Source organism: Pimephales promelas, chromosome 5 (genome assembly GCF_988280905.1).
Source record: "Pimephales promelas chromosome 5, fPimPro1.hap1.1, whole genome shotgun sequence".
Classification (NCBI taxonomy): Eukaryota; Metazoa; Chordata; class Actinopteri; order Cypriniformes; family Leuciscidae; genus Pimephales; species Pimephales promelas.
Window position 1 is genome coordinate 42,300,202 of NC_142773.1, and position 24,001 is coordinate 42,324,202.

Sequence of the window (24,001 nt, forward strand, 5' to 3'; positions counted from 1 at the left end):
AGTTAGCTTCAGTAGAGTTAGCTTCAGGTAAAGTTAACTTCAGTAAAGTTAGCTTCAGGAAAAAGTTAGCTTCAGTAGAGTTAGCTTCAGTAGAGTTAGCTACTGTAGAGTTAGTTTCAGTAGAGTTAACTTCAGTAAAGTTAGCTTCAGTAGAGTTAGCTTCAGTAAAGTTAGCTTCAGTAGAGTTAGCTTCAGGTAAAGTTAACTTCAGTAAAGTTAGCTTCAGGTAAAGTTACCTTCAGTAGAGTTAGCTTCAGGTAAAGTTAACTTCAGTAAAGTTAGCTTCAGGTAAAGTTAGCTTCAGTAGAGTTAGCTTCAGTAGAGTTAGCTACTGTAGAGTTAGTTTCAGTAGAGTTAGCTTTATTCATTAATAGAAAATGGTCGCCTTTGGGGTTTGTAGTCTTTGTAATTACGTATTTTCACAGTCTTGTACCTCAACAGTTTTACACCAAACTGCAACTTTCTTGACTTTAAAATGTATCTTTTAAATTGACAAACAGCATATGTGTAATTCAGAGCACAATTCAAACCAGATCAAAATATTTGTTGTCTCGCGCCATCGACTACCATACAATATTTTTCCGATATAAGGTCCCACAGTGAAGGGGAGGGGCTTAGGCTCTCTATATTCCTCATTTAAATAATGAATCTGCAGAATAAAGGGGTGGGGCCTGGTTGAGTTAGTTAGTACTGGCGGTTATGAAAAGGGGCGGGACATTTCCCAAACACACTCAAAGCGCTCGACTAATCACAACACACTGATCCAGCCGACCAATCAGAGCACAGAGTGCTTTCAGGAGGAGGGGCTTGATAGAGACAGGAAGTGAACAGAGCGTTACTGACAGACTGGGAAGAGAGGAGCCGCAACAATGGAGAATATGAGGAGAATAATCAACATTCAAGCAGGAAAACCTGTTCTAGAAGAGCCTGAAACTACATCAATGCATTCTATAAGGGCATAATAGATCTTCTTCAAAGCTGGAAATGAAAAGGCCTTTAGTTAGTTTGAGTTTGAGGTCGGACACGACTGACAGTTTCTCAAGTCCCTCACCATCATGAATCAAACACTGCTTTAACACAATCCAATGCTCAGACCAGTTAAACCCTCCTCAGCCAAAGCCTGAGCGTCTTTGTCAAGTCAATTTAAAGCCCAAAGGCTTTGCATTTCCAACATTTGTGATGGATTCAGTGGCTCTTAATTCCACTTGGCATTTTGTGATTAAATCAGCTTCTGTTTCCCAGTCCTCCGCTTCTACATCCTAAACACCCACAGCTCAAACCCAGCGCCCGCGGCTCGCTCCCGCGTGACTTCATCAAAGAGAGACGTGGCTGACAATGATGCGGTCAGGCGTCTGCGGCTGGTGTGTGTGTGTGTGTGTGTGTCGGCTGCAGTAATTGGCTGTTGCCGCTGCTTCTGTCTGTTTCTGTGAGTCCAGACTCAGTGCCGGATGTCTGAAGGAATGAGGACAGATGTGACGACTCGAGTTATGAAATCATCATAGAGATCACGATTAATCGCTAAAAGATCATGATCTCAATTCAAACACCCACATGATCTTATTCCTAAATGACAATGATTCGCCTGTGTTGAGCTGATAATCACACAGCTTTTTTTCATTCAGTATCATTATTTCAGTGTTACAAATTAAAACAATTTCACAGAATACTGAGATAAACATATATAGTTCGGATATAAACACTGATGTCAAATCGAGTAAATCACCTTTTGAAAGAAACTTGACGCTTCAAATAACAATTAATTACATCGTTACACCAGTAGGCGGCGACAAGTGGGAACGTTATGAAGTGCCGTATCCCGTTGCCATGGGAACGTTACGAAGTGTCGTAACGTTATGAAGTGTCGTAACCTGTTGCCATGGGAACATTATGAAGTGTCGTAACCTGCCGCCATGGGAACGTTATGAAGTGTCGTAACCCGTTGCCATGGGAACGTTATGAAGTGTCGTAACCTGTTGCCATGGGAACATTATGAAGTGTCGTAACCTGCCGCCATGGGAACGTTATGAAGTGTCGTAACCTGTTGCCATGGGAACGTTATGAAGTGTCGTAACGTTATAAAGTGTCGTAACCCGTTGCCATGGGAACGTTATAAAGTGTTGTAACCTGTTGCCATGGGAACATTATGAAGTGTTGTAACCTGTTGCCATGGGAACGTTATGAAGTGTCGTAACGTTATAAAGTGTCGTAACCCGTTGCCATGGGAACGTTATGAAGTGATGTAACCTGTTGCCATGAGAACGTTATGACGTGTCGTAACCTGTTGCCATGGGAACATTATGAAGTGTCGTAACCTGCCGCCATGGGAACGTTATGAAGTGTCGTAACCTGTTGCCATGGGAACATTATGAAGTGTCGTAACCTGCCGCCATGGGAACGTTATGAAGTGTCGTAACCTGTTGCCATGGGAACGTTATGAAGTTAGGTAACTACGCGACGTGAACGTCATAAGAAATGACTCTTTACATTAAGGAGCCGAGTGAGAACAGGGTGTTGGGGAATCACTTGTTTATCACTTTTTCATCAAACTGCAGTTTTTGCATAAAATTGCATGAATATCCCATCGCATTTTTAAAGAAATCGAGCCGCATAATCAAGGATTTTTGCCTGCAACAATCACACAAAAAAAAAACGCTAATTCATCCAGTGATGAAACAAGTGAAAGATTTATAAGTCATTGAATCATTCATTCAACCAGATTTTTTAAACAATTCATTCAGATTAATTAAAAATGTTAAATAGCAATTCACATTTTGTTAGAACCTCTGGTAAATTACATTTATTTTGTTTAGTTTGTTCAGAATCATGGGAGTGTGAAACAAAGTAAAATTGTGTTTTTCAATTTATCCAGAATCACTAGTGTAGTTAATCATGAAATATAACATCTAAAACCAAATAAAAGCACTATATAAACTGAAATGCATTTTGAAGAGGCAAAAAGTTTTAATTTAGATGTTTTTAATTTACGAATCAATTTTTATTTATTCATTAAAGCACACTTTGTACCCGTTTGGTGCTTCACCTCTTTAATATCCTTCTTATATTTACTTCAATTCATTAAAAAGTACCAATAAAAATTGTTCAATCCAGTGTTTAATTTTGAACAAAAACTGCAATTAAAAATCTTTTTCGTTACCTGAAATAAAGCTAAACATAAAACATAAATATTAGATATTATATAACAATTAGAAAATTAAATATTAGAAAATATAAATAGAAAACAAAAATGATAATTAGAAATGCTGCTCTGGCAAAAAAATGAAATAAAATTTTAAATTAACTTAAATTCACTAAAATTAGTTAAACCATATTTAGCTGTAATTTTTACTATTTATAAAATATGTGGTAAAAAATTACTAAAGCACATTACAAAATCACTCAAACTAATATTCAAAAGAAAACTGAAAACAAAATTACTATAATAGCATATAAATATTATTATAAAAGCCTCTATAAAAATGGATTATTTTACACAATAATTCTTTATGGTGTATTAATTTATTTTTATGAATTTTAGATTATTGCATCCTTAGTAATATGCATAAAGATATAAATATGCATATAAAAACACATAGTGAACACAAAAATTGCACGTTGCGCCGGGTAACGGCTAACGGCGATCACTGAGCGCAGCCGTGACGAGCACAGATTCACTGATCTGGTCAAAGAGTTTCGCTTTCATGTTTTCAGCCTCTGTGTAACTCTAATGGAGCTCATTAGCACATCTGAGAGAAGATAATGAGAGATAATGAGCATTTGGCTCCACTCGAATGCCTCTGCAGACTCAAAGAGGGAAAGAGACATTACAACAACAAATAACCTCTAACACAACACACACCTCAGGAGGTTTCAGAGTCAAAATGCCCTCAAACTCTCCAGTCAAACTACATCCTCATACACAGAGAGCTTTAGACCACACACTAACATATGCTAACACACATGCATTTCCCTTTCCATCTGTTTATCACACACTGCCTCTGTTTGCAGATCTGTCTCCCTCAGAGAGAGAGAGAGAGTGTGTTTCTCATCTCGCATGCCCACACACACCAGAATCAAGTGTCTCTCCTAATCAAACCAGTTCAAATCTAATCCGGTTCTGAGACGCACTGACATTTACATGCAAAAAAGTCTGTGGGAGTCAAAACCGCCTGTGAGGAAGACACACACACACACACATTACCAGGGCTTGACATTCACTTGTTTGCTCGGCGTTCACTGCGGCGAGTGGTTTTACAAAGTCATGAGCCACTCTGCATTTTCACTGGCCACAATTTTGACATCGATATACCATAAGGAAAGACTGCCATATAATATTATCTCATAATTGACGTATGGCTAACGTGACTGTTAAACGTGTGTTCGTCATTCAATCATTAATAGAGAGATTAACCCTCTGGGGTTGTTCGGCCCAAATGGACCCGAAGAATTTAAATAAACATTTTTTAAAAATCACAGCTTCCTCTGAATGGTCCGAAATTTGGTGACTTTGTTGATATTTGGTATTTGAAGACCCGAAAAATTGAAAAATTGGGGACAGGATGTGAGTAGTCTAAGTGGTTGTAAAAAAAATCGTCACACTTGGGGTGTTCGGGTCCAAATGGACCCACATGGAAAATAAATGGGAAATTGGCAAAAATGTGAAAATACTGAGTTTTTTTGTGCGTACAATCTACAAATCAGCCACGATCTTGAAAAAAAGCACACAACAGTGAAGGGGTGAATCTATAAAACATCAAGAGTGCAAAACAGACACACACAAACACACTTTTATACACAAACACACCAAAAAATTCAGATTATACTTTTGTTTTGCATTTTTAAAATGCTCAGTTTGTCCACCAGATGGCATCCATCTCATTTCAAAAAATGCTTTTATGAGGCCTAGGCGTGACTCTAAAATGAAATACAGCTTTTAAAAAAATTAATTTTTTTTTTTTTTTAAATATTTTTTCTATTATGTTCAATGGGGGGAAATTTTGTCATAATTATTGCATTAATACTAATTATAAACATTTTTTACTTTTGAAATTTTCTCAAAACACCAAAAAAGAAAAGAAAAAATATTATAAAAAACGAGTAAAAAAAAAAAAAATCATGATTTTTGTTTTTTTAAATATGAATCCCGCCCTTTGGGTCCATTTGGACCCGAACACCCCGAGTGTGACTCTGAAACGAACAAGCCCAGAGGGTTAAGAGATTCGTTCAAAAGCGCCGATTCATCCAGTAATGAACCAAGTGAAGGATCTCTGAGCGAGTCATTGATTCATTCACTCCAGCCGAATTAAAAACAAATATATTAAAAATTATTTTTTAATATAATTAACATTTTGTCTGAACCTCCTCCAGTAAATTACACTAGTAAAATTAATTATTTTGTTCAGTTGTTCAGACTCGTGGGAGAATCGATTCGCGATCTCAATTTGAAACAAAACAAAATCGATTCTCAGTTCATTCTCAGTTCAACCAAAGGAACGTCACATGACATGCTCAGGTGTTTCTGAGGTCTTTAAATGTTAAGCACAACTATCCTTACATAAATTAAATGTGGGAAATTAAATGAGAGATTTACACAGAAACTCATTTTGTTCGTGTTTTATGAATCACATATTAGTAAAATAACAACAATGCTGGGTTGTTTTAACCCAATTTTGGATCAAATATGCATGGAAAAACCCAAAGATTAGGTTAAAAAATGTAATTTAAAGTGTTAACCCAATTTTGTCCCACTTTATATTAAGTGGCTTTAAGTACTATTTACTTTCATTGAAACAAATAATTTGATACAATGAACTTATTGTGTCCATACATGTCTTTACATTGTACTTATATTTTGAAAATACCAGCATGTAAATACAGCTGTAACTAATTTATGTAATTACAGCTGTAATTACACAGCTGACCCATCCCTTACCCTTTAACCTACCCATATCACCACACCTGTCCCTAACCTTACCCACATCACACCTCAATAGCAGCAAAAGTGTTTTACAATACAACATGAGCACATTGTACTTATTTTTCAATGTAAGTACATAATACTTAAAGCCACTTAATATAAAGTGGGACGAGTGAATAATAGACAAAATGAATGAAAACACTTCAGGAATGCGAATGCAATACATGCTTCTTTTTGTACGTAACGTGACGCATGCATTTTTGTCTGCTTATAAGAATCCATAGTATAAATATAGCCTAAAATAAAATTCAGATTGATTAAGCACAGTTTTAAATCCTCAACTCAGCGGGAGCCAATTCATCACAGAAAACAGATACAAACAGATGAAAGTCTCGCCAGTGGCTACAACCGGTCCATGGCCAATTACTGAAGCACAGCCGAGAACAAAAGAATCGCCTCCATAGGAGGAGCTTTAATTTGGATTATTTCAGATAAACAGAGCAAAAAAAATTTCCATGAAAAATTAACTCATTAATTCAGAAAAACAGAGCAAATTTTTTTTTTCTCATGAAAAATTAACTCGTTAATTCAAAAAAAAGGAAGTGGATTTTTTTTTTTCTTCAAGTGAATGCAATACGCCTCCGTGGATAACAACACACACTTCTAATGCAGCTTTTTACGGTCTGTGTGATAAAACACACATTAAAAAGGCTTTAAAAAATTAAAAATGTAAATCATGTACAAAATAGGATTATATCTGCTGCATCTTAAAATATCTGTACATTTATGAGTTATTTGACAACATTATGGATTATTTTATTTGTTTTAATTGCAATTTTTAAGCATTAAATTGACAGAGCAAGTCTAATTTTGAATAAAGAATAACAAAAGAGCAGGACAAGACTATTAATAGATCCATTGTAAAAAGTGTGATTATTGTGTTGAGAGACTTACAGATGCTTCATATCTGATCTGAACACTTTCGTTCATGATCCGTATATATTCAGGCTGATATGGTTCAATAAAAACATGCAGTTTCCAAACGACTACCGTTTCACTGAATGACACATTCACACAGTCACTGTGGTGGAAACACACATTCTGCCAAACACACGCTTCATGAGAGAACGGACCATACACACAAAGAAACTGAAACGGCTTCCTTTGTTTGACTGTGTGTGTCATTAACAGGTGAGAGGGGGCTGGGGGAGACCCTCCTGTGGGCCGAGAGACAGTTAAACAGAGAGACAGAGAGAGAGAGGATGCAAATTCATATAAAGACATAAACAGGACACAGACAAACACAACTAATTAATATATTCCCACAAACACATTCTTGGATTTGTGAATGACAGTAATGCGACGGAAATGATTCTGTAGGTCACATGACATGACAGTCACTGCCAGATCTACGTCCCAGATTACACACACACACACACTACAGTTGACACTCAAAACATTAGAATATGGTGCAAAAGTTCATTTATTTCAGTAATTCAACTTAAAAGGTGAAACTAATATATTATATAGACTCATTACATGCAAAGTGAGATATTTCAAGCCTTTATTTGTCATAATGGTGATGATGGATTACAGATATGAAAACCTTTTCACAATATTCTAATTATGAATTTAGTGTTTTCATATCTGTAAGCCATAATCATCACAATTATAACAAATAAAGGCTTGAAATATCTCACTTTGCATGTATTGAGTCTATATAATATATTATTTTCACCTTTTAAGTTGAATTACTGATATAAATGAACTTTTGCACCATATTCTAATTTTCCGAGTTCACCTGTATATAGAAACATAATTTTTTTAGCGGTCGCAAAGCAAGTTTGCAGTGTATTCAGTGATAGTGTGTGTTGCTGACGCTCAGGAGCTGTCCGGTGCTGAAACACACTCGGCTTCTCATGCATAACACTCCATACATTTTAGTTAAACTAATCTTGATTTTCCTTTTTTTTTTTCAATTTAATATATGATTTAACTCTTTCACCGCCCAAGAACCGTTTCCAGTCAGTGCCATCATTTTGGATCAATTTGACCAAACACTCATGGAATGGCCCTCAGAATGAATATCTGAACATGCAATACTGAAAAGAAAGAACAGCGTTGATATGATATGAGTGAATATTTCTCTTTCTGCTCATAAATGAAGGTGCATTTTCAAACGATTTGTATCTGATATATATCGAGCTATTCCCACAGCAATGCTCATATACGCACCGTAAGCAGAGCACAGAAAATAAAGGTGTTCAACCAAAGAGAAGACAAATGATCCTAGGGACGCCTTCTATTCCCAATACTCATTTACTGTATACTCTGCATGCACACACACATATACACACACTCTAACAAATGCTGGGTTACTTCAACCCAAAGTTGGGTCAAATATGGACAAACCCAAATGTTGGGTTAAACATGTAATTAAAAAAAATGTACAGTTGAAGTTGGGTTACAATTTTAACCCAACATTTGGGGTTGTCCATATTTGACCCAATTTTGGGTTAAAACAACCCAGCATTTTTTAGAGTGCATACAGGGTCGGTCTGATCTCAAACATCTTCAGACCTTCATGTTTTCTATTGAACTCCAGACCCTCCAGCAGGTCCACACCAATTACCCACAATCCCATATCACTCTAAAAATTGCTGGGTTGTTTTAACCCAATTTTGGGTCAAATACACTTTAAAAAATGCTGGGTTGTTTGAACCCAATTTTGGGTAAAATATGGACAAACCCAGCCATTGGGTTAAAAATGTAATTTAAAAATGTAACCCAATGGCTGGGTTTGTCCATATTTTACCCAAAATTGGGTTCAAACAACCCAGCATTTTTTAGAGTGTATGGACAAACCCAACCATTGGGTTAACACTTCAAAGCGGTGTGCCCTTTGATCGTCATAGATCGTCAATCGACTTTGGAGGGTTACATTTTTTAACACATTTTTAACCCAACGTTTGGGGTTGTCCATATTTGACCCAAAGTTGGGTTAAAACAACCCAGCATTTTTTAGAGTGCATACAGGGTCGGTCTGATCTCAAACATCTTCAAACCTTAATCTTTTCTATTGAACTTGAGACCCTCCAGCAGGGTCACACCAATTACCCACAATCCCATTTCACTCTAAAAATTGCTGGGTTGTTTTAACCCAATTTTGGGTCAAATATGGACAAATCCAACCATTGGGTTAACCCTTCAAAGGGGTGTGCCCTTTGACGCTATAGAGCGTCAATCGACTTTGGAGGGTTACATTTTTTAACACATTTTTAACCCAACGTTTGGGTTTGTCCATATTTGACCCAAAGTTGGGTTAGAACAACCCAGCATTTTTTAGAGTGCATAGGGTCTGTCTGATCTCAAACATCTTCAAACCTTCATGTTTTCTATTGAACTCGAGACCCTCCAGCAGGGCCACACCAATTACCCACAATCCCATATCACTCTAAAAATTGCTGGGTTGTTTTAATCCAATTTTGGGTCAAATATGGACAAACCCAACCATTGGGTTAACCCTTCAAAGCGGTGTGCCCTTTGATCGTCAATCGACTATGGAGGGTTACATTTTTTAACACATTTTTAACCCAACGTTTGGGTTTGTCCATATTTGACCCAAAGTTGGGTTAAAACAACCCAGCATTTTTTAGAGTGCATAGGGTTGGTCTGATCTCAAACATCTTCAAACCTTAATCTTTTCTATTGAACTCGAGACCCTCCAGCAGGGTCACACCAATTACCCACAATCCCATATCACTCTAAAAATTGCTGGGTTGTTTTAACCCCATTTTGGGTCAAATATGGACAAACCCAGCCATTGGGTTAACCCTTCAAAGCGGTGTGCCCTTTGATCGTCATAGATCGTCAATCGACTTTGGAGGGTTACATTTTTTAACACATTTTTAACCCAACGTTTGGGGTTGTCCATATTTGACCCAAAGTTGGGTTAATACAACCCAGCATTGTTTAGAGTGCATAGGGTCTGTCTGATCTCAAACATCTTCAAACCTTAATCTTTTCTATTGAACTCCAGACCCTCCAGCAGAGCCACATCAATTACCCACAATCCTATATCACTCTAAAAATTGCTGGGTTGTTTTAACCCAATTTTGGGTCAAATATGGACAAACCCAGCCATTGGGTTAACCCTTCAAAGGTTGTGTCGCTATAGAGCGTCAATCGACTATGGAGGGTTACATTTTTTAACACATTTTTAACCCAACATTTGGGGTTGTCCATATTTGACCAAAAGTTGGGTTAAAAGTTAAAACAACCCAGCATTTTTAGAGTGTAGGGAAGAAAAATCCCAAATTAGATCTCTAAACAATCTAAGTACTTTCCTGTAGACGGTAATGCGATTAAAGGCAGGGCGATGGAGCCGGTCGCTGCTTCTCAAACGTGTCTCGACAGTGTTTCAAACTCAAATTCTGCAATGGAAATCACATTAATCAGAGCAATAAATGTTTATTCTGACGCTCCAGCACACGTACATGAGCTTCACTAAAGTTTTTAAAGTAAACCTGTTATTTGCGCCCAGCGGTGACTCGGCAGGTATTAATGAACTGATGTTTAACTTAATTAAACCGGCTCAAACATTATCAGCGGAGAGAACGCATGGGGTTGATTTCACTATTCATATAATAACCTGCCGTATCATCTAAAAATAGGATTTCACAGCCTGAGAACATTTACAAGCAAAAATAAAATAAAAAATACTCACTTGCATGTTGTTCCAAAGCGGTGTGACTATTATGGAGCGCAAAGGCTGATCTTTTCCATCAAATGGCCTTCAAGCTCAAAAAAAGTCCCCATGTGGTGAAAATCCAGCTTTTAATTTTGTTAATGTGTCTTTTAAATTTTAACGTCACAAAGCACCTTCGTCAACCAGTGGATCTCTGAGTGAGTGAGTGAGTGGAGGCGGGGCTCATTTGCATATTCATAGAACCGCGCATACTAAATGAGGCAAGGGTGTCGGGTTACATTCGAGATATTTTAAGACAAAAAAGGAAAAACTTTTAAATATGTCATTTTGGAGATCAAAGATGAGTTTTAACGGATAAAATTACGGATCAAGTCGAAATCGAATCAAGCTTTTGCATAGAAAAAAAATTCTAATTGAAATTAACACTTTCACAACACTACATTGTTTCAAAACAGCTAATTTATTAAAAAACAGGAACATAACAGTGTTAAAATGTTGTAGAATTCATCAATTATGAAACTGGATGGATTGTAGATGAAAACCATGGATTGTATGGGGATAAAAGAGTGTGAACATTCTTCAAAATGTCTCCTTTTGTGGAAGAGAGAAGCTCATCTGTGTTTAGAGCACATGAGGGAGAGCACATGATGATCTCACAGGACACAGTCGACATGTTTCTGTCCTCGTGTGTGTGGCGGGCTGCCAGAGACCCTCCTGTGAACTTACACACATCCAGACACAATTCATTATGCATGAGACTGACTGAGGAACCGCGAGCCGACAGCGTGTGCTGCTTGTGTGTTTGAGCACAAAGGTAACAAGTGTGTGTTTGTGTCTGTGCTTTTTACGCCTCCTGAAATAAATATGTGGGATCTGCACAAGGAAAACTGACCACACTGCTAATGTGTTGCGGGTGGTTGCCAGGGCGTTGCTAAGACTTTGCTATGGAGTTGCTTGGGCATTGTGGGTGGTTGTTAGGGCATTGCTAAGCAGTTTACGAGGGTGCACTTTCTAAGGTGTTGCGGGTGGTTGCTAGGGCGTTGCTAAGACTTTGCTCTGCAGTTGCTTGGGCATTGTGGGTGGTTGTTAGGGCGTTGCTAAGCAGTTTACAAGGGTGCAGTTGCTAAGGTGTTGCGGGTGGTTGCCAGGACATTGCCATGCAGTTGCTAAGACTTTGCTATGCAGTTGCTTGGGCAGTGTGGGTGGTTGCTAGGGCATGGCTAAGCAGTTTACGAGGGTGTCGTGGTTACCATGGCGTTGCTTTGCAGTTGCTAGGATGTTGTGCCTTGTGGGTGATTGCACGGACGTTGCTATGCAGTTTACAAGAGTGCAGTTGCTAGGGTATTGCAGGTGGTTGCCAGGACATTGCTATGCAGTTGGTAAGACTTTGCTCTGCAGTTGCTTGGGCATTGTGGGTGGTTGCTTGGGCGTTGTTAAGCAGTTTACGAAGGTGTTGTGGGTGGTTACCATGGTGTTGCTTTGCAGGGTGTTGTGGGTGATTGCGCAGACATTGCTATGCAGTTTACAAGGGTGCAGTTGCTAAGGTGTTGCGGGTGGTTGCCAGGACATTGCCATGCAGTTGCTAAGACTTTGCTATGCAGTTGCTTGGCCATTGTGGGTGGTTGTTAGGGCGTTGTTAAGCAGTTTACGAAGGTGTTGTGGGTGGTTACATGGTGTTGCTTAGCAGGGTGTTGTGGGTGATTGCGCAGACATTGCTATGCAGTTTACAAGGGTCCAGTTGCTAGGGTATTGCAGGTGGTTGCCAGGACATTGCTATGCAGTTGCTAAGACTTTGCTCTGCAGTTGCTTGGGCATTGTGGGTGGTTGTTAGGGCGTTGCTAAGCAGTTTACCAGTGTGCAGTTGCTAAGGTATTGGAGGTTACCAGGACATTGCTATGCAGTTGCTAAGACTTTGCTCTGCAGTTGCTTGGGAATTGTGAGTGGTTGCTAGGGCATTGCTAAGCAGTTTTTCGAGGGTGTTGTAAGTGGTTACCAGGGTGTCGCTCTGCAGTTGCTAGGGCATTGTAGGTGATTGCCAGGATATTACTATGCAGTTGGTAGAGCATCGCTATGCAGTAGGTAGGGCATTGTGGGCGGTTGCCAGGGTGTTACTATGCAGTTGCTAGGACATTGCGGGTGGTTGCCAGGGCATTGCTATGCAGTTACTAGAGCATCGCTTTGCAGAAGGTAGGGCAGTTACTTAACAGTTGCTATGCAGTTGCAAGGGCATTGTGGGTGATTGCCAGGGTGTTGTTATGCGGTTGCTAGGGCATTGCGGGTGGTTGTCAGGGCATTGCTATGCAGTTACTAGAGCGTTACTTTGCAGCTGGTAGGGCAGTTACTTAACAGTTGCTATGCAGTTGCAAGGGCATTGTGGGTGGTTGCCAGGGTGTTGTTATGCAGTTGCTAGGGTGTTGTGGTTGGTTGCCAGGGCATTGCTATGCAGTTTCTAGAGCATTTCTTTGTAGCTGGTAGGGCATGGTGGGGGTTGCCAGGATGTTGCTATGCAGTTGCTAGGGTTGTGTGGGTGGTTGCCAGGGTGTTACTTTGCAGTTGCTAAGTCCAATTCAAAATATATTCTTTGATATTCTGCTCTCTGTGTGTGTCAGTGTGTGTGTGTGATTTGTTTGTGTGTGCATGTAGCCCAAACAGTGCAGAATGAGTTCAATACGTAGTGTTAGGGGTTTGTTCAAAACACTAACACTAAATGCAACAGTAAATAGTGATGCTTGACTTAACCAACACTAGATGTATGCTCAGTTCTGCTCAGTTAAACCAGCTCTACGCTCCACTGCAGAAAGTCCAGTACGCAGATGGTCAGCAGAATAAAACAATCAATACAGCCGAGCGTTTAAACCCAGAACAGCAGCGTTTGTTAAAGAAACATCACGTCCACATCTCTTCATCAGCTCCTGATCCATGATGAAGGACTTCACAGCAAACACAGCCTGAGCTCTGAGCAAACAGCCACTGTCTCACACACACGTCTTATAAGGTCGTGAACACACAACTCAGAATGAAGCTCAAAGTTTTAGACGCTTCAAATCAAATCTGATATTTCTATGTACAGTAAAATAAGGCTCAACATGGCAAAATTTGGTGTAGGATTTATGTAAAACATTGAATAAAATGTGAAATTTTGAAGAAGACTGAAATAGTGTTTTGTTGTAAAACATATAGTTCAAACATCTTTGTTCTATAATACTAATACTTATTAACAGTGTACTGGTATTTTTGAACTAAAGATTTAAAATAGCATTTTATTTTTTACTTTCAATATCAGCCAAATCAAAGTAATTTTGATATTTAAAAAAAAAAAAAACTCCAGTCATAATTCACCCCAAAATATAAAACTTCATTTTACATAAAGGGATTTTGTTATGTCTGCCATTAAGTTATAATGATTTTGTAGATCGTCTCAAAATCATATGATACTGTATGATTTAATACAGTTAAGCACATTTTCCCAGAAATTCTCAATAAAATAACGCAAATATGGTCTAATTACTTTAACAATTCACTAACAAAAACCATTAAGTCTAGATGTTTTAATCTTGATATAAATGCTACCATCATGATTGGCTAAATAATTAAAAATATATCATGAAATATAATAATATCATAATTGCACTACGGTAATGAGAATTAGAGGATTTTGAAATGTCATGAAAATAATTACATTTAATAATGTCAGTCTCAACGGTGCAAAATATCATTTCTTATTTCTTTCAATTTCGGGGTGAAATATGACCTATAGACCACATAGACTTTAATGCTCACATAAGCTCAGAGAGAGAGAGAAGTGATGAAGTGGACATGATAAGAGCCTCTGATACGGTATTGAGCTGCTTCTTGAACAGACGGGGGGTTTAAGAGGACAAAGACAGACTTCAGGAGGAGAGAAAGAGAGAGAAACCACTGTCTTCATTTTATAGAGTTTAATATGCATAGTTTATTAGATAGTTTACCCAAAATAAAAATCACTGTGTGATGTTTTTTTATTTTTTAGCTTTAGCGTCAGTACTACTACTATATATAATGTTGAATATAAATGTATAATAATGCAATGGGGGAATATTTGTGGCTCCTGATAATGCCAAATATCTTTTATATCTAGTCAGTGCGAGCAAATAACACAAAATCATGAATATTGTTATTCTGGTGTACCATTTGTTTATCATAGTGTCTCTATTGTCCTGTGCTTTGGGTTTCAGCACCAAATTTATCATCAAATTCAGCATTTTAATCAACAGAACATTTTTTGTTAACCTTTTATCATATGTCTTGGAGAATCGCAATAATATCGTATTGAATCGTGCCACGAGGGCCTATTAAAACTCTGGATATGCGAGGAAAAGAGATCGATCAGTCGCTGAAACACAAAGGCTGATTAGATTGATTCGTGAACTATACATAACACCTGACCTCGAGCCCTGATCGCCATGACCCGTTCACCCTCGGCTCCCTTCACCCCTAAAACGCCATCTCATTATCATACGCCAATACATCCATCCGCATTAATCCTCTTATAACCTCTCACTGTGGTCTTCTAAAGCTGAAACACTGCTGGAGAATCCCGAGATCACGATGTCAGTGTGTGAGCTTCTCATGGCCGACGGGGCCTTCTCATCTTCTCATCAGAGCCGCTTCTGTACAGGAGCATTCAGATATTTACACAGCTGCATGAATAACTGATCTGAGACAAGCAGTCGCTGCTCTACTGTATCAAAAAAATCCACGACTTGAATTAAACATCACAACTTGCGATTTGGACATTTCTAATGAACTTTTACTGTATTGTGTATTGCTCTATCGTTTTCTGCATTTCACTTCTGTGCACTGATCTATATTATTACATTTGCATTCATGCATTTAGTAGTTCACTTTTCACCGTTGTATCACAAAACATTCATTACTTGAATTAAACATTACAAAGGCAAGCATGCGACTTGCAATGCACATAAAACTTTTACTGTACTCCTTTTCTGCATTGCTAATCTATTTTACTACATTTTGCAATCATGCATTTAGTAGTTCACTTTTCACTGCTGTATCACAAAACATTCATTACAAAGGGAAGCATGCGACTTGCAATGCAAATGTGCGATTTGGACATTTCTTAAAACTTTTACTGCACTGCTCTATTCTTTACTAATACATTTGCATTCATGCATTTCCTAGTTTACTTTGTATCAAAACACATTCATGACTTGAATAAACATTTTAGGTATTTGTATGCTGCATCACTTGATTTTAAACATGTACATGCACATCCCTGTGACGACTTGCAATGCAAATGTGCGATTAGGACATTTCTAATAACTTTTACTGTATTGTGATATCATCGCTAATCTATTTTACTACATTTGCATTCATGCATTTAGTAGTTCACTTTTCACTTCTGTATCACAAAACATTCATTGCAAAGGGAAGCATGCGACTTGCAATGCAAATGTGCGATTTGGACATTTCTTAAAACTTTTACTGCACTGCTCTATTCTTTACTAATACATTTGCATTCATGCATTTCCTAGTTCACTTTGTATCAAAACACATTCATGACTTGAATAAACATTTTAGGTATTTGTATGCTGCATCACTTGATTTTAAACATGTACATGCACATCCCTGTGACGACTTGCAATGCAAATGTGCGATTAGGACATTTCTAATAACTTTTACTGTATTGTGATATCATTGCTAATCTATTTTACTACATTTGCATTCATGCATTTAATAGTTCATTTTTCACCGTTGTATCACAAAACATTCATTACTTGAATTAAACATTACAAAGGCAAGCATGCGACTTGCAATGCAAATAAAACTTTTACTGTACTCCTTTTCTGCATTGCTAATCTATTTTACTACATTTGCATTCATGCATTTCCTATAGTTCACTTTTCACTGCTGTATCAAAACACATTCATTACTTGAATTAAACATTTTAGGTATTTGTATGCTGCATCACTTGATTTTAAACATGTACATTCACATCCCTGTGACGACTTGCAATGCAAATGTGCGATTTGGACATTTCTAATAACTTTTACAGTATTGTGCTATCCTTTTCTGCATTGCTAATCTATTTTACTAGCTACATTTGCATTCATGCATTTAGTAAATCACTTTTCACTGCTGTATCACAAAACATGCATTACTTGAATTAAACATTGCAAAGGGAAGCATGCGACTTGCAATGCAAATGTGCGATTTGGACATTTCTTAAAACTTTTACTGCACTGCTCTATTCTTTACTAATACAATTGCATTCATGCATTTCCTAGTTCACTTTTCACTGCTGTATCAAAACACATTCATGACTTGAATTAAACATTTTAGGTATTTGTAGGCTGCATCACTTGATTTTAAACATGTGTGACGACTTGCAATGCAAATGTGCGATTTGGACATTTCTAATAACTTTTACTGTATTGTGCTATCCTTTTCCAATACATTTGCATTCATGCATTTAGGAGTCACTTTTATCCAAAGTAACTTAGAGATCTCATATGATAAAATGCATTTTTTTTTAAATGCAAGGCAAGCATCTGCTGAATGCAAAATGTAAATAGGGTTCTTCTGTGCACATCATTTAAGAGTTTCTTGTGACACAAAGGCTGCACTGACATTCATTAGACATGAACAGATGTGTGTGCAGAACCAGATTTCCACATTCACACATCAAATCATGCAAGCAGAATTACAGCACGCCTGGCAGAGATTACAGACAGACATCCACCAAAGCCCCCATGTCTAACCCCGCGAGTAGCCTAATACGATAGCGATTCAAGGACCCGATTAATGCGATCATGATTTAGCACGTGAGTAATGTGAGATTATGATATGATATGAAGTGTGTGTCCTCTTACCTGGAGTTGTTAAAGTTGTCACGAGACCTCACCGGCTGAACGCAGGAAGATCAGCTGAGCAGAACCAGTCTACCTCCTCATCCGAGTCTGCAGGAACTTCAGTCACAGCGAATGAATTGAACTCCCCCAATGAAGCTGTGAACGCTCTTGAACCGTTAAAAAAATGATGACAAGGACCGGGCAGATCCGCGGACGAGCACGAGCACGCGCACACTGACGTCGGTCTCGCGCCTCCTCCGTCTACTGGAGATCAGAAACAAAGGGGTGTTGAAGAAAAAGAGGAGAGGATCGCTCACAAACCCCCCTCCCGAACCCGAGGGAGGGAGAGAGAGAGAGAGAGAGAGAGAGAGAGAGAGAGAGAGAGAGAGAGAGAGAGAGAGAGAGAGAGAGAGAGAGAGAGAATCAGCTGAATAGAGCTCATGGGAGAATACGTCAATATTTCATTATGACTGTGTTAACAAATCATTTTAGGTTTCTACTGCATTTTAGATTAGCTAAATATTTTCGCATTAGACAAGGTTCTTTATTGGAGTCTATGGATCCAACTTCCATGAAGAACATTTAACATTAAATTCCATTAAGCAAAAGGTTCTTTGTAAAAAAAATAAATAAAAAAAAATCACTGTAAATGTCACTGAAAGGTTCTTCAGAAACCAAAAGTCATTATTCTACGCGAACCCCCATTTTAGGAACTTTATTTTTAAGAGCAGCCATAGGCTAGCTACAGCGCTACTATGAAAATGGTTTTGTCAAATAATCTGGTTTAATAAGCGTAAAATAGCAAATAAGTAAGGAATTATTGACGACGGGATGGGCCGTTGAATTATTCACCCGTTGAATTTTCCAATAATTCAACAGGGCCAGATCAGTTATTTAGCAATATGGTTACCATAGATGATGTATTTCAAGACATTTGTTACTTTTTTTTTTTTTTTTAATTTAAAACGCTCTTATGTGTTGGACTAATTTCTTACGCATCTCATTCCACGCCTCCATTGCTAATTTGTTGCTAATTACGAAATGTTAAATTAGAGTTTGTAACGTAAGCTTGAGAGCAGACTCACACCGTGTCCTGACTAGCCTACACGCGACGCCGCGACACTCGATAAAAGGTATCTTTTCCATGTTTTGTCCTAACCAGACGCGACAGCGACACGCAAAATTTTTAATTTAGAAACGGTTCCTACACTTGTTATGAGTACACGTTATTTATTTTTAGTTAAAAATAGGTCACTGTAAGCGATAACGGATAATTTACCTCAGATTTTGAAAGCATATAATATAGTGTTCAAAATGAATTCTATGCAAACATACAACTGTTCTTCATCACAAAATTAGTCAATGAGTATATTTTGTTTAATGTTTTGATTTTTAATAATGTTATTTCTTGATTTGTTGATTATGTCCTTACCCATTTCCTTTTTATCGCTTAAGCGAGTGTGGGCCATAGACTGTAAAAAAGGTGCGGGCCAGCAGTGCGCTTTCACAGAGAGACTCCTCTATGGAAAGCCTTTAGGGCCAAATACACGCGAATTTTAACGCGTATTTTATTTTTTTAAAATACGCGTGAAATACACGTAAAATACGCGTGACATAATTAACGCGAGAAATACGTGACGTCGCAGCTGACAGAATGAAGAAATTACACTGGTTATGATTATTTATTTTTAGTTAAAAATAGGTCACTGTAACACAAGCGATAACGGATAATTTACCTCAGATTTTGAAAGCTAGGCCTATAATAATGAATCAAAATGAATTCTATGCAAACATAGGCTACAACTGTTCTTCATCACAAAATTAGTCAATGAGTATATTTTGTTTAATGTTTTGATTTTTAATAATGTTATTTCTTGATTTGTTGATTATGTCCTTACCCATTTCCAAAGCGAGTGCGGGCCAGCAGTGCGCTTTCACAGAGAGACTCCGCCCACACGCTGTTCTAAGTGGCTGTGATTTTTGATTGACGTGTGGTGTCTCACAGTCGCGTCGCGTCTAGTGTGGACAGACACAAAGCTGTCGCTGGAATTTTATCGCGTCGCGTGTAGTTAGGACACGGTGTTAGAGACAGAAAGAGATTAAGAGTGAATCACCTGAGTCTGTGTCACTATGATCATCGTCTCTCAGCGTGAAAATGTACGTTGATCTGCTTCAAGAATAGCGCCGTTATTCCCTCGCTACAGATATTTAGTGGTGTTTATTTAGGAAACTGGAGCAGTTTCGGTCACAATCGGAAGCCTATTGGACAATACATTGGCAAAACAAGTCATTTTTTGTTTATATATGATATGACACGAAAGACAAAAATTATTTTGATGTTGACGTTTGGTTAACTGTGCAGGCGTGGGCAAAACAAACCTTGACCAATCACGCCCCAAATTTGGCTAATAGAAATGATAATGTTGACCCTCTGAAAGTCGTTGTATAATTTAGATACATTGGGAATTGCTCTTAGAGCCATGAACAGAAGTACATCACCCGTGAAAAACATAATGAGGTTAATGGAGTCCATATTTAGAGTGATCATCAACTCACTGCACCCTCGGATCTGAAGGACTTTTACATGAAGAACATCTAACATTGCTTGAGAGAAAACTGTAAAATTGTTTATTAATATCGTTTGCACTTACAGAAATGAGGGTTTTTAGCTCCGGTGTGGATCTGAGACTATAAATTCAGTGTTGCAGTGGAGAGAAATGCTGACTCAAGGCCTGTAAACTTTAATCCTGGCATAGGTATCCACCACACACACTCTCACTCTCACTTACACACACAGTAATGCAACAATCAATATTTCAAAGTCACATGGTTGAGCAGCAAGTGGTGTTTAATTATCACAGAAATAAATATGGTTTATTAATTTAAAAAAAAAAATCCAATGCATAAATGTTTTTAGGTTAATTCATCACAATGGAAATAGAAGGATAAGTCAAAGCTAAAACGTGTAGTATAGTCACATCCGCAATCTCCACCAGAGGGCACTCCTCCCTAGACCAACATTTCCCACAATCCATTGCCTGGACTTGTGTTTGATTACTTACACCTGTTTCTCATTATCCTGTCCATGCCTATTTAAGCCCTGTGTTTGCACTCATACTTGGATAAGTCCTGTAAGTGTCCTCTGGTTACCCTAATAAAAGCTGCGTTTGGATCAACCCGTGTTTCAGAGCAATTTGTGACATATGCAGTCAGAAATCGCAGTATTGCATAATTGAAATATTGAATACTGCAATGCAATGTGCTTGGAAGTAACATTCATCCGAAAATTGAATGACAAATTAGCAGATTAAAGTAGATACTCCATGCATACAGAAAATTCACAGTACGGGCTACATGCTGCGTACCGTATTAGAGGACAAACAGACATGAGTTAATATTCCACGATACCAACATTTATCACAAAAAAACACGAGTGTTTTATATCACTTTATTGTCACTCTATAAAAACAGCATTTACATAAACATTAGAGAGCTGCATTGTGATAAAAAGGCCATAAACATCAAGTTCAGCTCCAGCAACCACATAAAAAACATATTCAGAACTAATTTGTCTTCATTTTGAGTCTTGGAATAATTCTGCTGTTTAACCTGAGTCGTCTCTCTTATTCGGTCTCTCTCTGAATATGAGTGTTTATTTCAGTTAAAGGCGGTGATTTCGCTGGCCGCTGTTTAATCACCAGCTCATGCATTAATTAATCTGTTAATGGACGTCATTAATCTCTCTCTGGGGCTTTCAACATCTGCTTATTTACATACCCGTCTGGATCAGATCTCGCCTCTTCTGAACAGAAGAGTATAAGGCCAGTGCGTCTCTAATGGAGCTCTTCTCTAGCAGGATCGGTCGGTGTTGTCTCGGGTGTTTCTCCTTAAAATATAAACATAATGAGTCACACAACAAGAGTATAGAGCGATAAGATGAATGTGAATAGCAGTTCAGTGTCAGTGTCAGTGTTTCTGAACTCCTGAAACGCCTCCATTGTAGTCTTGAGTCACAATATTCCTCATTTAAATAATTAATATATGCAGAATAAAGGGGCGGGGCCTGGTTGAGTTAGTCAGTAGTGTGTTAAACTGGCGGTTATGGAAAGGGGCGGGGCATTTCACGAACACTCTCAAAGCGCTTGACACACTGATCCAGCCGACCAATCAGAGCACAGTGTGCTTTTCAGAAGGAGGGGCTTCATGGAGAAAGCAGCAGAGCATTACTGACAGACTGGGAAGAGAGGAGCCGCAACAATGGAGAATATGAGGAGAATAATCAACATTCAAGCAGGAAAACCTGTTCTAGTAGAGCCTGAATCAAGATTTAAGGACCTTTTATGGCCTTTTTAAGACATAACTCCTTATTTTTGGCATAAAACTGAGTCATGAACCCATAGGGTGTACAGAAACACTAATCCTTGTTTTCATGCCGTCGAGTTCTTCATCACAGCAGAAAACACATAAAGGTGATGAATGAAAGCTGACACACCAGACCTCTGCTTCACAGGCAATGAAAAGCAATGTCTTTAAGCACAGTGGAGACGTCCTGATATAAGCAGAGCGATAGACAGATCTTTACTGGCAGGTTTGATGCAATAACACAGGTGTAAATTCAATAGAAACGTTTCTCAAATATTACAAAGTATAAGAACTAAAAAATGACCAACATGAAGGCACCATTTTGCATTCTTACTGGGACGTATTTACGGGTGAAATGAGGAATATGGTGGGAATTAATGGATCGTGAGAAGCAAGTGTTGAAGGATGGAGATTAATGAACTTTGCAAAGTTATTTAGCAATTGAATAAGATTATCGGTAACAGTTTACAATAAGAATCCATTTGTTAAGATTATATCAAAAATATTTTCAAGATTTGTTATCACAACATATTTTCTTTTGTCAAATCAGCTTTATAATAATTTATTTAGTTGAGATAACTTATTATTTTGAGTTTCTGATGGTTAAATTAATCCCCTTCATTGTATTAACTCACTTTTTCCAGTTCAATGAACTTAAAATTTTAAGGCAACCCATGTTACTTACTTTTTTAAGTTAAACCAACAATATTTTTTTACAGTGTAGTAATCACATTTTTTCTTTTGTCAAATCAACTTAAATAATTTATTTAGTTCAGATAACATATAATTTTGAGTTTCTGATAGATAAATTAATCTCCTTCATTGTATCAACTCACTTTTTCCAGTTCAATGAACTTAAAATTTTAAGGCAACCAGGTTACTCACTTTTTTAAGTTAAACCAACAATATTTTTTTACAGTTTAGTAATCACATTTTTTCTTCTGTCAAATCAACTTAAATAATTTATTTAGTTCAGATAACATATAATTTTGAGTTTCTGATGGTTAAATTAATCTCCTTCATTGTATTAACTCACTTTTTCCAGTTCAATGAACTTAAAATTTTAAGGCAACCAGGTTACTTACTTTTTTAAGTTAAACCAACAATATTTTTTATAGCATTTATTAACATGTCTTTAAAATGTTATTAACAGTTCTATTTTAATTAACTAGGATGAATAGATGGGATACTTTAACAAATGTATTGTTCTGTACACGTTCTGATTACAAACTAATTTTTTCTTTGCACTAATCATGCATCGTTCATGAATGACACTTGGATTATGCATTAATTGGGTTAATGTGGATTTCATGTTTATTTAAATTTACATTCATTCCTTTCGCCAATGCAAGCTGCAAATGTGGAGCGTCACGAGCAATTTGTCAAAGAGCCAGAGAGATTACTAAACCTGGTATATGAGCTCTTTTGCAAAACCATTTCAATTTAATTTTGATTTCTAAACATGCAAAAAGTTTTCTATTAGGCATATAGGGGGAGGTCGAAAGTTATTCAAAGAGTATTAAAGCAAATGTGTGCGATTATCCGCTTTGCCCCAAAAGTGTCAGTATGCTGATGCTCAGTTGGATCAGACTAAGAGAGTTTTCTGTATATGAAACTAATCTGTGACTAAACAGAACAGGCAGAAATCAGAATAATCCACACAGCCGAGCGTGATTCATGACGCGCTTTCACCTTCTCTCGGGGAACAGGTGGGTTTCGCTGACTTTTCCAAATGCCAACATCTCCCAGGATCCCAAAACGACCCGTCAATGATCTACCGAGAGAGAAACACATTCAATGAATAAAACTGAAAATCACAAGCCAGTTTTAAATCAAAGTATATCCTCCTTATGTAAATGTGTGGGACTTCTGGATCATCAGCCGCTGTAGAGCATGGAGGACCAAACCTAACCTGTTTAACTATTTATACTTTTATTTCCCTATTTATGTATAATTATATATTTATGTATATATGCATTTAAGTCTATAGTTATTTATTTATACATTTATTGCTCTGTATGCAAATGAGGGGACGTGTTTTACCTCAGACATAGCAATCGAGCTCAGAGTGGCAGTGCTGAAGCTTTGAGGCCACAGTGACACCTTGTGGTGAGACCAAACACTACGCAAGAGGTTTGTGGACATGATTGTGCAGCTGTCACAGGA

At 37.7% G+C, this 24,001-nt stretch overlaps 1 protein-coding gene across 3 annotated transcripts in view; it reads right to left on the reverse strand.

The window, feature by feature from the left end:
- The window catches only part of ncana (neurocan a), an 85,548-nt gene extending 61,895 nt beyond the window's left edge, over nucleotides 1–23,653 (reverse strand). For all 3 annotated transcript variants that reach the window (XM_089131579.1, XM_089131578.1, XM_089131577.1), the window contains exons 1-3: nucleotides 23,528–23,653; nucleotides 21,251–21,359; nucleotides 17,495–17,737 (exon numbers count right to left, since the gene is read on the reverse strand). The gene's annotated coding sequence lies outside the window, so the exon portion shown is untranslated. The remainder of the gene's footprint in view (nucleotides 1–17,494; nucleotides 17,738–21,250; nucleotides 21,360–23,527) is intronic.
- Nucleotides 23,654–24,001: the final 348 nt, after the last annotated feature.